We start from the raw sequence: 13,009 nt of genomic DNA, 5'->3' as shown, positions 1-13,009 counted from the left end.
AGCACGGACCCCCCCAACCCCCAACCTCCACCCCAGCACGGACCCCCCCCAACCCCCAACCTCCACCCCGGCACGGACCCCCTCCCGGCACTCCCCCGGAGTCCAGCCTTCTCTAACCACCCCCCCCCCCCGCCGCACACACACACAAGCCGAGACACACCTCTCCTCACGCAATCAGTCTGCGGCCACGCCATTTCCTGCCCAGAGCCAACCCCCCAGGCCGTCACTCACCTCCTCGCTGGTCGGCGTGAGCCTGGAGCACCGGGTCACGCCGATGAAAAGGAGGTTTGATTGACGTCGACGTGAACGGTCATCACGTCGACGGGACTTCGGCCCATCCGGAAGTGAGAATATCGGCAGGCCGAAAATCGGCTGCCTTGCGCAGACCCGTGACATTCTCCGCGGCAGCGGCGCCATTAACGTCCCGCCGACTTTTCTCCCTTCGGAGACTTCGGCGGGGGCGGGGGCGGGATTCACGGCAGCCAACGGCCATTCTCCGACCCGGCGGGGGGTCGGAGAATGACGCCCATCATGTTTCTCAGTGGCGCGCCATTCACTGGTGGCAGTATTCTCTACTCCTGCTGCTTGTTAAGGGATTTCCCATTGAAGGCACCCACGCCACTGGGAAACCCACGGGCAGGGGTGCATTGTTGGCAGCAACAGAGAATCCCAACGGCTGGAGAGGTCCCGCTCAGCTATCTACCTGTTACTCAGGTATACAGAATGTAGAACTGAACATGTACCTATAGTTCAGAGAATCGCACTACAGCAATGGATACGGATCCATTATTCCGAGATACAGTATTTTTCTGTTTCCCATTCATATCAACTTTAAACAGTTTCTGATCAATGCTAAAATGGAACTCCCATTCCTCCAAAGGCTGAATGGGTAAATTGAATAGAGGGGGGTGGATTCTCCGATTCTGAGGCTATGTCCCCACACCGGTGTGGGAACGGTGGCGTTTTATGACTGAAAAAATGGCTTAAAAGGGCCACCGATTCTCCGTTTGGCTGGGGGCTAGCATGCCAGCAGCATAGAGCACCCGACACTGCCGATGTGGCCCGGAGAATTGCCAGGCCCATGGCTGCGCAAGCGCACGGTGGCAGAGGTCGCTCGCGGACCCGGCCCGAGAAATAGTACCCCCTCCTTTAGCTGGCTCACGCGCCCGGACCACCCTCCCCACAGTGTCCCCAGCCCCTGATAAACTCCCCCCCAGCCCGCGGATTAGCCCAGCCGCCTGTCATGTGAGAGTGCCTTTAAGAATTGGATGTTGAAAAAATGTACCTTTAACAAATGAAGCTGATCATATTACTGAAGTGATGTCACAGGGGGGGAGCTGAGCTCACTTCTGCTTTTAGTTTCAGTTTGATGAGAATCTGGGAGTGTCTGTGTGTTTTGCTGAGAGCTGCAAGAAGAAAACACAGAACTGGTCTGTTGATGTCTGCAAATCCAAAGACTATAAATATATTGAATGTAACCTCATGTCTGTTGTTACAGGTGAAGTCTTTTGGATGTTTAAAGGAACATTTTGAGGGATTATTTAGTGTTGTATTATTTTCGGGGTTATCTTTGAAGTGAGGCGTGCTAAGTGATCCAATGTTTATTTAAAAGGTTAAGTTGAGTTCATGGAATAAACATTGTTTTGTGTTAAAAACCACGTGTCCATAATTGTAATACCACACCTGGGGAATAAGCCGTGTGCTTCAAAAGCAGCAATCCATTAAAGAGGGAGATTGGTTGAACTCCATGATAGATTTTGGGGTTCTGAAAACACCTCTCCCATAACACGCCTTGCCAAGTTCACGATGGATGAGACCACACACAACTGACGCCGTCAGGAACTTGGCCGGTCGGGGGCTGAGCATCGGGCGGGGGAGCTCAGGCAATGTACTGAGGCCATTGATACGCTGCTTTGGAGGGGGCGGACCATCGCGGTTTGGTCAGGAACTTTGATTCTCCGGCCGATCACCGAACGCGATTTCGGCGTGGGTGACCGCAGAATCCAGCCCAGGGTATATTACAAAGCCACAAAGATCAGAAAGTCCCAGGTTTTATTTACAATCTGTGTTGAACTACCAGATCTTGAGGACAATGGTGAACTGTAATTCACTTTGACGTCCTTGAATTAAGGAGGGGGTGGTGTAAAGTCAACATTCCCATTCATTATAGCTAGTGGCAACAGTCTAACTATTGGATTGCTCCTGTTTTTGGGCAAAGGATCAGGATTTGCAATTATCCCACACTCATTGCCAATGAGGCAGGCAGCATGCAAATTTCATGTTTCTTCATCTTCTGCTACTTCTGGTGGGGTTTGATGGTCATATTCATGCCAGGGGACTAGTGAATAGCTAAAGTAATTCTCATACTTAAGAACAGGGAGACAACATGCCCATTGAGTTATCGATGGGACAGCTGATTGAAAAATCCTTATTATAGGAGAGAATAGAAGAACATCTAGAAATGACAAATATAATAACGGAGAGTCAGCATGCATTGCAAAAGTGAAAACTTTGCTTGACAAACCTTATTCAATTTGTTGAGCAGGTAACAAAGATGGATGTAAATTATATGGATTTTGAAAACACCCTTGATAAGGTGTCCCATTATATACTAATGAATAAGGTCAGAGAATGTGATATCAGAGGACAACCGGCAAAGTAGATTGCTAGATGGCTTCAAGAAAAAAAAGGAGTAAGGTGGTTAGTCATACTGGCAGAAAAGAGGAAGTGGTGTTCCATCAGAATATGTGCTGGGGAATTCTGGTGGCAGCTATGAGGTGAGCAGTCACACATGTGGTGGCTCCCACCTGGGGATTTGATTTTTTGGTCCTTTCTGTCCGTTTAACGGGTGATCTTTAGGAAGAAATTGGTAGAGTGTGGCAGAATTAGGGTTAGGGTGGTATAAGTGGTATAATACAAGGCATAAATCAGGCAAGGGATCTGCGTCCAATTCGGAAGTCTCTCGAGCATCAGAAGGGGAGAAAATGGTGGAGGTCTCTGTGGCATCATTGCTCCCTCAGTGGATGACCAAGAAGTTGGTGGACTTCTTGTCAGGTGAATTTAAGAAACAGCGGCAAGCAATTGTTGAGGATCTAATGAAGGTGCTTGAGGGGGCGGTGACATCTATTCGTGAGACCTTGGACAGGTTAGATCAGCAGGTGGAGGTACAGGGGACAACAATTAAGTCGGTGGAGGAGGTACTGAATGATTACAGCAATTAGATTGTCTCTGGAGGCAGAGATGGCGTTGTTGGCGGAGGAGAGAAAGGCGATGAAGGCCAAAGTCGATGATCTGGACAATCGATCCAGACGACAGAATTAAAGAATTATTGGGCCGCTAGAGGGCCTGGAAGGTACAAGCACCACTGATTACGTTTCTAAGATGTTAGGGAAGTTGGTGGGGGAGGGGGTCTTTTCAAACTCTCCTGAGTTGGTCCGGGCCCACTGATCGCTGAGACAGAAGCCGAAATTGGGGGAGCGATCACGGCGATTATTGTCCGGTTCCATCGGTAGCGGGATAAGGAGCGGGTCCTGAGATGGGCGCAGGACAATTGAGAGTGTAGATGGAAGGGTCATTCCATCAGAATATATCAGGATGAAGGGGCAGAGTTGGAAAGAAGGCAAGCGCTGTTTAATAAGGTTAAGGTGGCCCTCTACAAGAGCACTCTGCATTTTGGGATGGTGTACCCGTCTCATCTTTGTGTTACCTTCAGAGACAGAGATCATTGTTTCGACGCACCGTAGGAAGCAAATTACTTTGTTAAGAAACACAGATTGGGGGGAACTGAAGGGTTTGAGGACTATGATCCTTTTTGTTTGGTCATTTTTGAGTTCTCCTATATTTGTAATTTTTGTGTGGGATGGTTGTAAAGTGGGGTGGGTGCATTGTTGTTATGGGGTTTGCTGGTGGTGGTTGTATCTGGGAGAATTTGGGGGTTGTTTATTGTATTGTTGGAACAGTTTGAGGGAGGGCATTTGGGTGTGGTTCTCTCCGTTTCCTTCCTATAATGCTGGTATTAAAGTTGGGTATGGGCTTGGGGGCTGTTTATTGATCCACTGTGCAAAACACTTTAATTTTTACTCAAGGTGGTGGTCATCCTGCTGGCAGGTTTGCTAGTTAGGAGCGGAGTAGGGGAGATGGCTGCAGCTGGTTACCTTGGGGAGGGGGGTCTTTTCTTTCTTAAGATAACGAGCTTAGGTTTTGGGTGTTTGTTTTGTTGGGGGTGGGGGTGGTTTGGTTTTCAGTGGATTGTTTGTGATCTTTCTACAGGGGACACATTTGAGTGTTAGGGATCAAACAAGGTTGCGGAAAGGATGGGTTGGACAAGTGTTTCACTCGAGCTTTGATGCCAGGACACAGGTTACCGCAGCAGAACCATGAGATTTAAGCATCCGAGTGTAGAGGAGTTTTCTTTCTTTTCCCATGCTCGTCGGGTTTATTCCCAGATTGTTTTTTTTTGTGTTGGGTGGGTCTTTGCTCCCTGGGGTTGGTGGGTAATTGCGGGGGGCACTCGGCGATCATGTCCCACATTATGTGGCTCTGTTGTTGGAGCCGGGCTGCTCTCAGTGTCCCCCGTCACCATCTGAGGTGACAGTAACTCCCGGGATATCGTTCAGATCTGGGTCGCAGGTGGTGGGTTGGCTTCTGCCCCAGAGAAGGCCAATGAGATGTTTGTGACCTTTTACTGTGGGCTATACAAGTCTAAGCCTCTGGAGGAGGAGTTGACAATGGTACAATATTTAGATGGGTTGATCGTTCTGGAGGTGGAGCAGGATAGAAGGCAGGAGCTGGAGGCGCCGATTGGACAGGAGGAGATTTTGAATTGTATTTGTCTAATGCAGCCAGGTGAAGCACTGGTCCGGGTGGATTCACTGCCCAGTTTTATAAACAGTTTGCCGGGCTGCTGGTTCCACTTATGTTGGATATGGTCAACGATTCTTTGTCTCAGGAGGTACTGTCAGCCACGCTGACTCAGGCATCTTATCTTCTCCTTGATTTTGAAAAAGGAGAAAGATCCCATGGAGTGTGAGTTGTAACGACCTATTGCTCTGTTAAATGCTGAAGCTAAACTGATAGCTAAGGTGTTGGCAACTGATTTGGAGCCTTGCCTGCCGGGGGTGTCACAATATGTGGATATTGTAAAGCACATAAAGGGTTAATGTAATGTTACGACTCTAGTCACTAGATGGTGCTATAGAGCAACCATATAAATATCCTTAACTTCTGGGATATAGATGGAGAGAGTGGAAGAGAGCAAGACAGAGTAGTTATGAGATAGTTGAACTAATAGTATAGTTGATAGTATAGATGTGTAGTGTAATCTTTACTTAACTAATTCTGTAGTAATATGTTCAAATCTAATTCAGTGTAGTATAATAAATTAGCTTTGTTTATTAAACATAGCTTGCTGTTCTTTGTTAGCACTACAACCTTCACCATCCTGAAAGAACTAAAACAAAGAGCACAACAGGGGGTGGGTTCGGAGGAGCAGACAGGGTTTGTTAAGGGCCGGCAGTTGTCAGCCAACATTAGGAGAATGTCATGCTGTCGGCCTCCTCAGTGACCGGGCCAGAGGCGGTTATCCCAATGGACGCGAAGAAGGCGTTTGATCGGGCTGATTGGAGGTACCTTTTCGAGATTATGGAGCGATTTGGCTATGGGCCAAAATTTATATCCTGGGTTAAGCTTTTGTATAATGCTCCCACTCCGAGTGTCCATTCCAATGCCCTGAGTTCGGGGCGTTTTCAATTGAACAGGGGTACAAAGCAGGGGTGCCCATTATCCCTGTTGCTGTTTGCTTTAGCAATTGAGCTGCTGGCTATTCTGCTTTGATCATCTTCTAAGTGGAGGGGATAGACCGGGGAAGGAGGGAGCATAAGGTGTCCCTGTATGCAGGCGATTTGTTGTTGTACATTACAGATCCTCTCTCCAATGTGCGGGAGATAAAGGAGGTTCCCAGGAAGTTTGGTCCCTCTCGGGGTATAAGTTAAACCTTGGCAAGAGTGAATTTTTCCGGGTTAACCCCCCAGGAGAGGAGCTGATCTGGGGAGGCTCCTAGTTTCTGGTATTTGGGAATTTCGGTAGCTCATTGATAGGGCCACGCTCCACAAACCTAACTTGGCCAGTCTGGTTGATGGGGTGAAGGTTGATTTGAAGAGGTGGGATGCCCTTCTTTTGACCTTGGCAAGAAGAGTCCAGATGGTGAAGATGAATATGCTCCCAAGGGTTTTGTTTTTGTTTTAGTGTCTTCCAGTCTTTCTTTCTAACGCTTTTTTTGGCAGGGTCAATAGGTTAATATTTCATTTAGATTGGTTGGGCAAGACCCCTTGGGTTTGTAGGGCTTTTTTACAGAGGGATAGACAGTTTGGAGGGGTGGCACTACCTAATCTGCTGTGTTATTACTGGGCAGCAAACATTGATAAGGTACGGGGATGGTTTAAGGATCCGGACTCCATATGGGGGTGGATGGAGGAAGCTTCTTCTTTGGATCGAGCTTGAGGGCTCTAGTTACCATTCTTCTCCTGTTCTTACAGAAAGATTATGATCAAGCCCAGTGGTAATAGCTTCTTTGAGAATTTGGAGCCAATTTAGGCAGCATTTAAAATTAGGCTCCATGTTGCTGTTGACGCCGATCTCCAGGAATCATAGGCTTGTGATATCAGGTCTAGATTCAACATCCAGGGCATGAGAGAGGTTGGAGGGCTAGAGAGATTTAGAGACGTGTTTTTGGAGGGTAGATTTGCTGGGCTAGTAGAGATTACAGAGAGGTTCCAGCTTCCAAGAGGGAATGTATTTAGATATCTGCAGATGCGGGATTGTGTGCATAAAGTGCTTCCTTAATTTCCCCTGGTGCAGGCACCTTCGCCTTTGGGTAGGTTTCTGTTCTTGGACGAGCTAGGGCAGGGAAGGATCTCAGACATTTATAGGCGGATGTTGGTGACAGAGAAAACTTCTTTGGAAGAAGTAAAGAGGAAGTGGGAGGACGAGTTGGGGTGGTCTGGGGGTGGGGGGCGGGGGGGGGGGGGGGGGTATAGAGTGAAATTCTTCATTGGGTCAACTCCACCACCTCTTGTGCGGGGTTAAGTTTTAAACAGTTGAACGTGGTGCATAGGGCACACTTGAATCGGGCATGTATGAGTGGGTTCTTTTTGGGTTGAAGGATAGATGTGAGAGGTGGTCGAGGGGGCCGGAAAACCATATGCACATGTTTTGGTCTTCTCCCAGGCTTGTTGAGTTTTGTATCTCCTTTTTTGAAACAGTTTCAGGGATTCTAGGTGTTACGGTGGAGCCATGCCTGAAGATGGCATCTTAGGAATTTTCGACTTGCCGGAGCTACAGGAGGGGAAGAAGGCGGGTGTCTTGGCCTTCGCCTCTCTAATAGCCCAGAGGCATCTTGCTCAGATGGAAGTCCCTGGTACCACCTATGACGTCAGCTTGGTTAGGGGACGAGGTGGATTTTCTGCATCTGGAGAAGATAAAATATGCTACGAGAAGATCGATAGATGTGTTTTACTCGAGGTGGCAGCCATTCATTACATTTTGAAAGAGCTGGTTAACTGTTGGGGGGGTGCGGGGGCGGGGGGGGGGGGGGGGGGGGGGCGGGTTGGTCAATTTGGTAAGGCTTTCTTTGTGGGCTGGGTGGTTTCGGGGGGGGGGGGGGGGGGGAATGTTGGGGGACGTTATTCTTGGTCCGAAGCTGGGTTAGGATGGACGGGATTGTGTTGGGGATATTTGTTTTGTGAAGTTTGTTTGAATATTTTGTATGCTGTAAACAAAAATTTCGGAGCTGGGAATAGGATTTCACTTGGCAAAAGGCTGTTTCCTGGGATCTGATTGAATGGTTTCCAACAGTAAATGTTTGGGATGTTGTTTCAATGTGGAGGGAAGACTGGGGCAGGGGAGGCTTCAAGTTTTCTTGTGAAATCCAGAAAAACATTCACGTTCCTCTTGGCCAAAAATAAACCAATTGTTTTTATTTTTTTACCGTTTTGGGTCTCTTCTGGCCCAGGCTTTATTTCCGAAAAGGTTTGGCCTGGTTTTCGCTGGGTGGGAAAAGTTGCAATTCACATCTCATATGTAAAAACATTGGAAATATAAACATTTTTTTTTGTCACATTACTGTACAAATTATAAAATGGTAAGAAAATGCCAGGATGACATTTATTGTTTGTGAAATGATTCTTTGATAGTCTTGGAACACTGGTCAAAGAAATCTGTGCTTGTGCTCTCCCTCAAACAGGAACATAGGCCGATTCCAAAGGCAACAGGATACAGAAGCTAATCTATCAGAAATTTCAACAATGTTATCATCAGAAATGTCATCATACATGACATGGTATCAGCAGCAACATCTTATCAGTGGATACAGTGAGCAGGAAGTCTCCAACTCCTTGGCGAACACACTATGCACTTGCCTGGAAACATGAGACTTTGTAATTACACAGCAGGGAAACAGCAGCTCTGAAAGGAGATCACCTTCTGGTGATATTACTGCTGGAATATAACTCTGCATCCCAATTTAGCAATTGTCCATGGTTTACAGCCTAACTATTCATCACGGAGGGGCGTTCGTGTCACTTAGTTTTATTTCTCTATTGTGTTTCTTATTCATGCCCATACACAGGAAATATATGAACAAGTTTTCCCTGATGTCACACCATTATGGATGTAATTGATCATTTTGAACTGTTCAATCAGCCACACAACAGGGTCTCAATACTATCTGATTCAGTTCATCGATCACACAATGACGGGGCTTCACTATCGTGGAGATTAGTCAGACAATCACACATGGACTGACTTTTTATAGGGTTCAGACAGTCAGCCACAGACTATTGTAGATTTTTAGTTTAACAGCAGTGGTGTAAACTAGAACACAGGCAGGAGCTGACATAAGCAGGAGCTAGGTGTGGTGATACACCACTGTACTTCCCTAGCATTGTACATAGTTATATAATAGTTGTGTGTAACGTGGCCCTGTAATCCTGTGTATTGTACTGTGTATTGTACTGTAGCTCTGTAGAGGTTCGGTCACCTGTATGTAACCTGACCTGGCCACGGAGAGCTCCGCCTTGGCCACTCCCCCGGGAGTTAGGTATAGGACCCAGCTTCTGAGACCTGACCCATTTTGTCTGGGGTCGTCTGTGTCGGGTAAGCTTCCTATGTAGTGTATTAAAGCCTTGGTTAAAGTCTCACATGTCTTTGTGGTTCTTGACGCTTAGTGCATCACTGGGGCAGCACGGTGGCACAGTGGTTAGCACTGCTGCCTCACAGCTCCAGGGACCCGTGTTCAATTCTGGCTTTGGGGGACTGTCTGCGTGGAGTTTGCACTTTCTCTCTGTGTCTGTGTGGGTTTCCTCCGGGTGCTCCGGTTTCCTCCCACAGTCCAAAGATGCGCAGGGTTAGGTGGTTTGGCCATGATAAATTGCTCCTTAGTGTCCAAAAAAAGTTAGGTGGGGGTACCGGGTTACTGGGATAGGGTGGAGGCATGGGCTTAAGTAGAGTGCTCTTTCCAAGGGCCAGTGCAGACTCGATGGGCAGAATGACCTCCTTCTGCAGTGTAATTTCTATGATTCTATGATAAAAAAAGAACTGATAAGTCAAGAATAGCTTGACATGCTTGTGAAAACCAAATTACACGGGTTTTAAAATGGAAGTCATTGAGTCATAGAGGTTTACAGCATGGAGAAAGGCCCTTCGGGCCATCTTTTCTATGCCGCCCAGTTTTTACCACTAAGCTAGTCCAATTTTCCCACATTTGGCCCATATCTCTCTACACCCATCTTACCCATATAACTGTCTAAATGCTTCTTACAATTATACCTGCCTCTACTACTGCCTCTGGCAGCTCGTTCCAGACACTCGCCACCCTCTGTGAGAAACAATTGCCCGTCTGGACCCTGTTGTATCTCTCCCTTTCTCACCTTAAACCTGTGCCCTTGAGTTTTAGACTCCCCTACGTTTGGGAAAAGATGTTGACTAACTTATCTATACCCCTGGTTATTTTATAGACCTCTATAAGATCACCCCTAAGCTTCCTACACTCCAGGGTAAAAAGTCCCAGTCTCTTCATTCTCTCCTTATCACTCAAACCATCAAGTCCCAGTCGCATCCTAGTAATTCTTTTCTGCACTCTTTCGAGTTTAATAATCTCCTTTCTATAATAAGGTGAACAGAACTGTACACAGTATTCCGAGTGTGGACCTACTAATGTCTTGCACAACTTTTGTATTTAATGTTCTGACCAATGAAACCAAGCATGCTGAATGCCTTCTTCACCACCCTGTCCACCTGTGGTTCCACTTTCAAGGAGCTATGAATCTGTACTCCTACATCTCTTTGTTCTATAACTCTCCCCAACTCCCTACCATTAACTGAGTAGGTCCTGCCCCAGTTTGATCTACCAATATGCATCACCTCACATTTATGCAAATTAAACTCCATCTGCCATTCATCGGCCCTCTGGCCCAATTGATCAAGATCCCGTTGCAATCCTAGATAACCTTCTTCACTGTCCACTATGCCACTAACCTTGGTGTCATCTGCCAACTTACTAATCGTGCCTCATGAATTCTCATCCAAATCATTAACATAAATAACAAATAACAGTGGACCCAGCACTGCTCCCTGAGGCACATCGCTGGTCACAGGCCTCCAGTTTGAAAAACAACCCTCCACAATCACCCTTTGTCTTCTGTCGTCCAGCCAGTTTTGTATCCAGTTGGCTACCTCACCCTTAATCCCGTGAGATTTAACGTTATGCAACAACCTACCATGCGGTATCTTGCCAAAGGCCTTGCTAAAGTTCATGTACACAATGTCGACTGCACCACCTTCTTGGTTACCCCTTTAAAAAACTCAATCAAATTTGTGAGACATGGGGCGAAATTCTCCGTTATCGGTGCAAAATCCGCCGATCGGCGCAAAAAACGGCGCAAATCCGACTTGCGTCACGTCAGAAAAATGGGTCGAAAGTCTCCGGCCCGAAATGGGCTAGCAGCGACGTAACGGGATCCGCGCTTGTGCAGTGGTTGACGCCGTGCAGCGTCATACGCGCTGCACGGCGTGACGGCTCATAAGGCCGCGCTGCTCCCCCCCACCCGACCGGAACACCCGACCGGAACACCCGACTGGATGGCTGGCCGCCGCTCAGCCCCGAGGTTCGAGTCACGGGATGTGGAGGCGCTCCTGGATGCAGTGGAGCAGAGGAGGGAGGCCCTGTATCCCGGGCACGGCCGCAGAGTTTCCCCACGCCACAGCTGGCGTCTGTGGAGGGAAGTGGCAGAGGCCGTCACCGCTGTGGCCCTGACACCACGGACAGGCACCCAGTGCCACAAGAAGGTGAACGACCTCATCAGAGCAGGCAGGGTGAGCCTCCCCCATATCCCCCATATCCCCCCCTCCCCATATCCCCCATATTCCCCCCTCCCCCATATCCCCCCTCCCCATATCCCCCTCCCCATATCCCCCTCCCCATATCCCCCCTCCCCCATATCCCCCTCCCCCATATCCCCCCTCCCCCATATCCCCCCTCCCCATATCCCCCCTCCCCCATATACCCCCTCCCCCATATCCCCCCTCCCCCATATCCCCTCCCCATATCCCCCCTCCCCATATCCCCCCTCCCCCATATACCCCCTCCCCCACATCCCCCCTCCCCCATATCCCCCCTCCCCCATATCCCCCATATCCCCAAGTGAATCCAGCCCTAACCTTAACCTCTGCAATGCACGCGCAACCGATGGCGTGCATTCAAATACCTGCCTAACAGTGTTGCCTTTTACCCCTGCCACCACCCCCACCCAGCCCCCCCCCCTCACAGGAGAAGCGCGCACACAACAATAGGGAGCATGTAAGGACTGGAGGAGGCCCCGCTGATGGGAGGCCACTGACCGAACACGAGGAAAGAGCCCTGGAACTGGCTGGCGGACCTGAGGACCGGGAGGTTGCTGATGCAGATGTCGGGGGCGTACTAGCAAGTGAGCCACCGACAGCCCGTCCCCATATCCCCCCTCCCCTATATCCCCCTCCCCCATATCACCTGATCACTGCCTGTGTGTCTAACCATGCATGCTTCATTGTGTATCGCAGGACCAAACGTCCAGGCACCCATCCCCGCAGATGCAGACCGCCCGCAGGATGCCCCTCGGAGGCCACGGGAGACAGAGAGACCCGGACCCTCTAGCATGCGACGCCCACAGGATGCCCCTCGGAGGCCTGGGGAGACAGAGAGACCCGGACCCTCTAGCATGCGACGCCCGCAGGATGCCCCTCGCACACCACGGGAGACGGAGAGACCTGGAGGAACAGGGAGACGACACCCCCGTCACGTGCGGGAGCGACCACCCAGCGATGAGGGGGGCAGCCACAGGCCACCGGCGCAACCGAGCCAGGACACCACTACCCAGGACACCACTATCCAGGACACCACTACCCAGGACAGCACTACCCAGGAAGACGAAATACCGGACAGTGACTCAGAGTGGATGGGTGGAGACGAACCCCCACCCCAAAGTGCCATGGACTCAGAGTGGGACGAAGTGCACGACACAACGCCACTGCTGTCACCAACACCCTCCACCATCGCAGAAACACTCACCTCGGTTGGGCACTTTAGCGATGAGACGTCTGGTACACTCACTGGTGCGCACAACACAGCTGTCCCGGTACAGCAGGTGGAGGTCGGAGCAGCAGAGGGGCCGGGCGGTCGGAGGGCAGCCCAGCCCAAGCGAACATCTGCCGCCCAGATGGATCCCGGGTTCCTGGAGTTTCCACACCCACACATAGATCCGATGCAACCACCGACCCGGAGACGAGCGAAGAGGGTGACGGCCGGCTTGCGGCGGCTGCAGTCGCAGGTGGAGGAGTCCACCCGCGTCCAGGAGCTGGAAGTGGTGCCAGTCATACGTGCCACCCAGGCCGACACCGCATGGGTGGCGTCCGCGGTGGAGGCAATGGGTGCGACGGTGTCAGACATGGGAAACAGTTTGCGAGGCCTGGGGCTTTCCGT

General features: G+C 49.8%; 1 protein-coding gene across 2 annotated transcripts in view; it reads right to left on the bottom strand.

Moving 5' to 3' along the window:
* LOC140421010 (amine oxidase [flavin-containing]-like) overlaps positions 1–13,009 on the bottom strand; it is a 131,122-nt gene that overhangs the window by 84,894 nt on the left and 33,219 nt on the right. The window contains exon 2 of one of the 2 annotated variants that reach the window (XM_072505281.1): positions 1,286–1,406. The exons of the other annotated variant lie outside the window; for it this stretch is intronic. The gene's annotated coding sequence lies outside the window, so the exon portion shown is untranslated. The remainder of the gene's footprint in view (positions 1–1,285; positions 1,407–13,009) is intronic. 2 annotated transcript variants of the gene reach the window in all.

This window comes from Scyliorhinus torazame, chromosome 5 (assembly GCF_047496885.1).
Source record: "Scyliorhinus torazame isolate Kashiwa2021f chromosome 5, sScyTor2.1, whole genome shotgun sequence".
Lineage (NCBI taxonomy): Eukaryota > Metazoa > Chordata > Chondrichthyes > Carcharhiniformes > Scyliorhinidae > Scyliorhinus > Scyliorhinus torazame.
The sequence above is the reverse complement of the archived record's forward strand: the minus strand, read 5'-3'. Positions and strand labels throughout refer to the sequence as shown.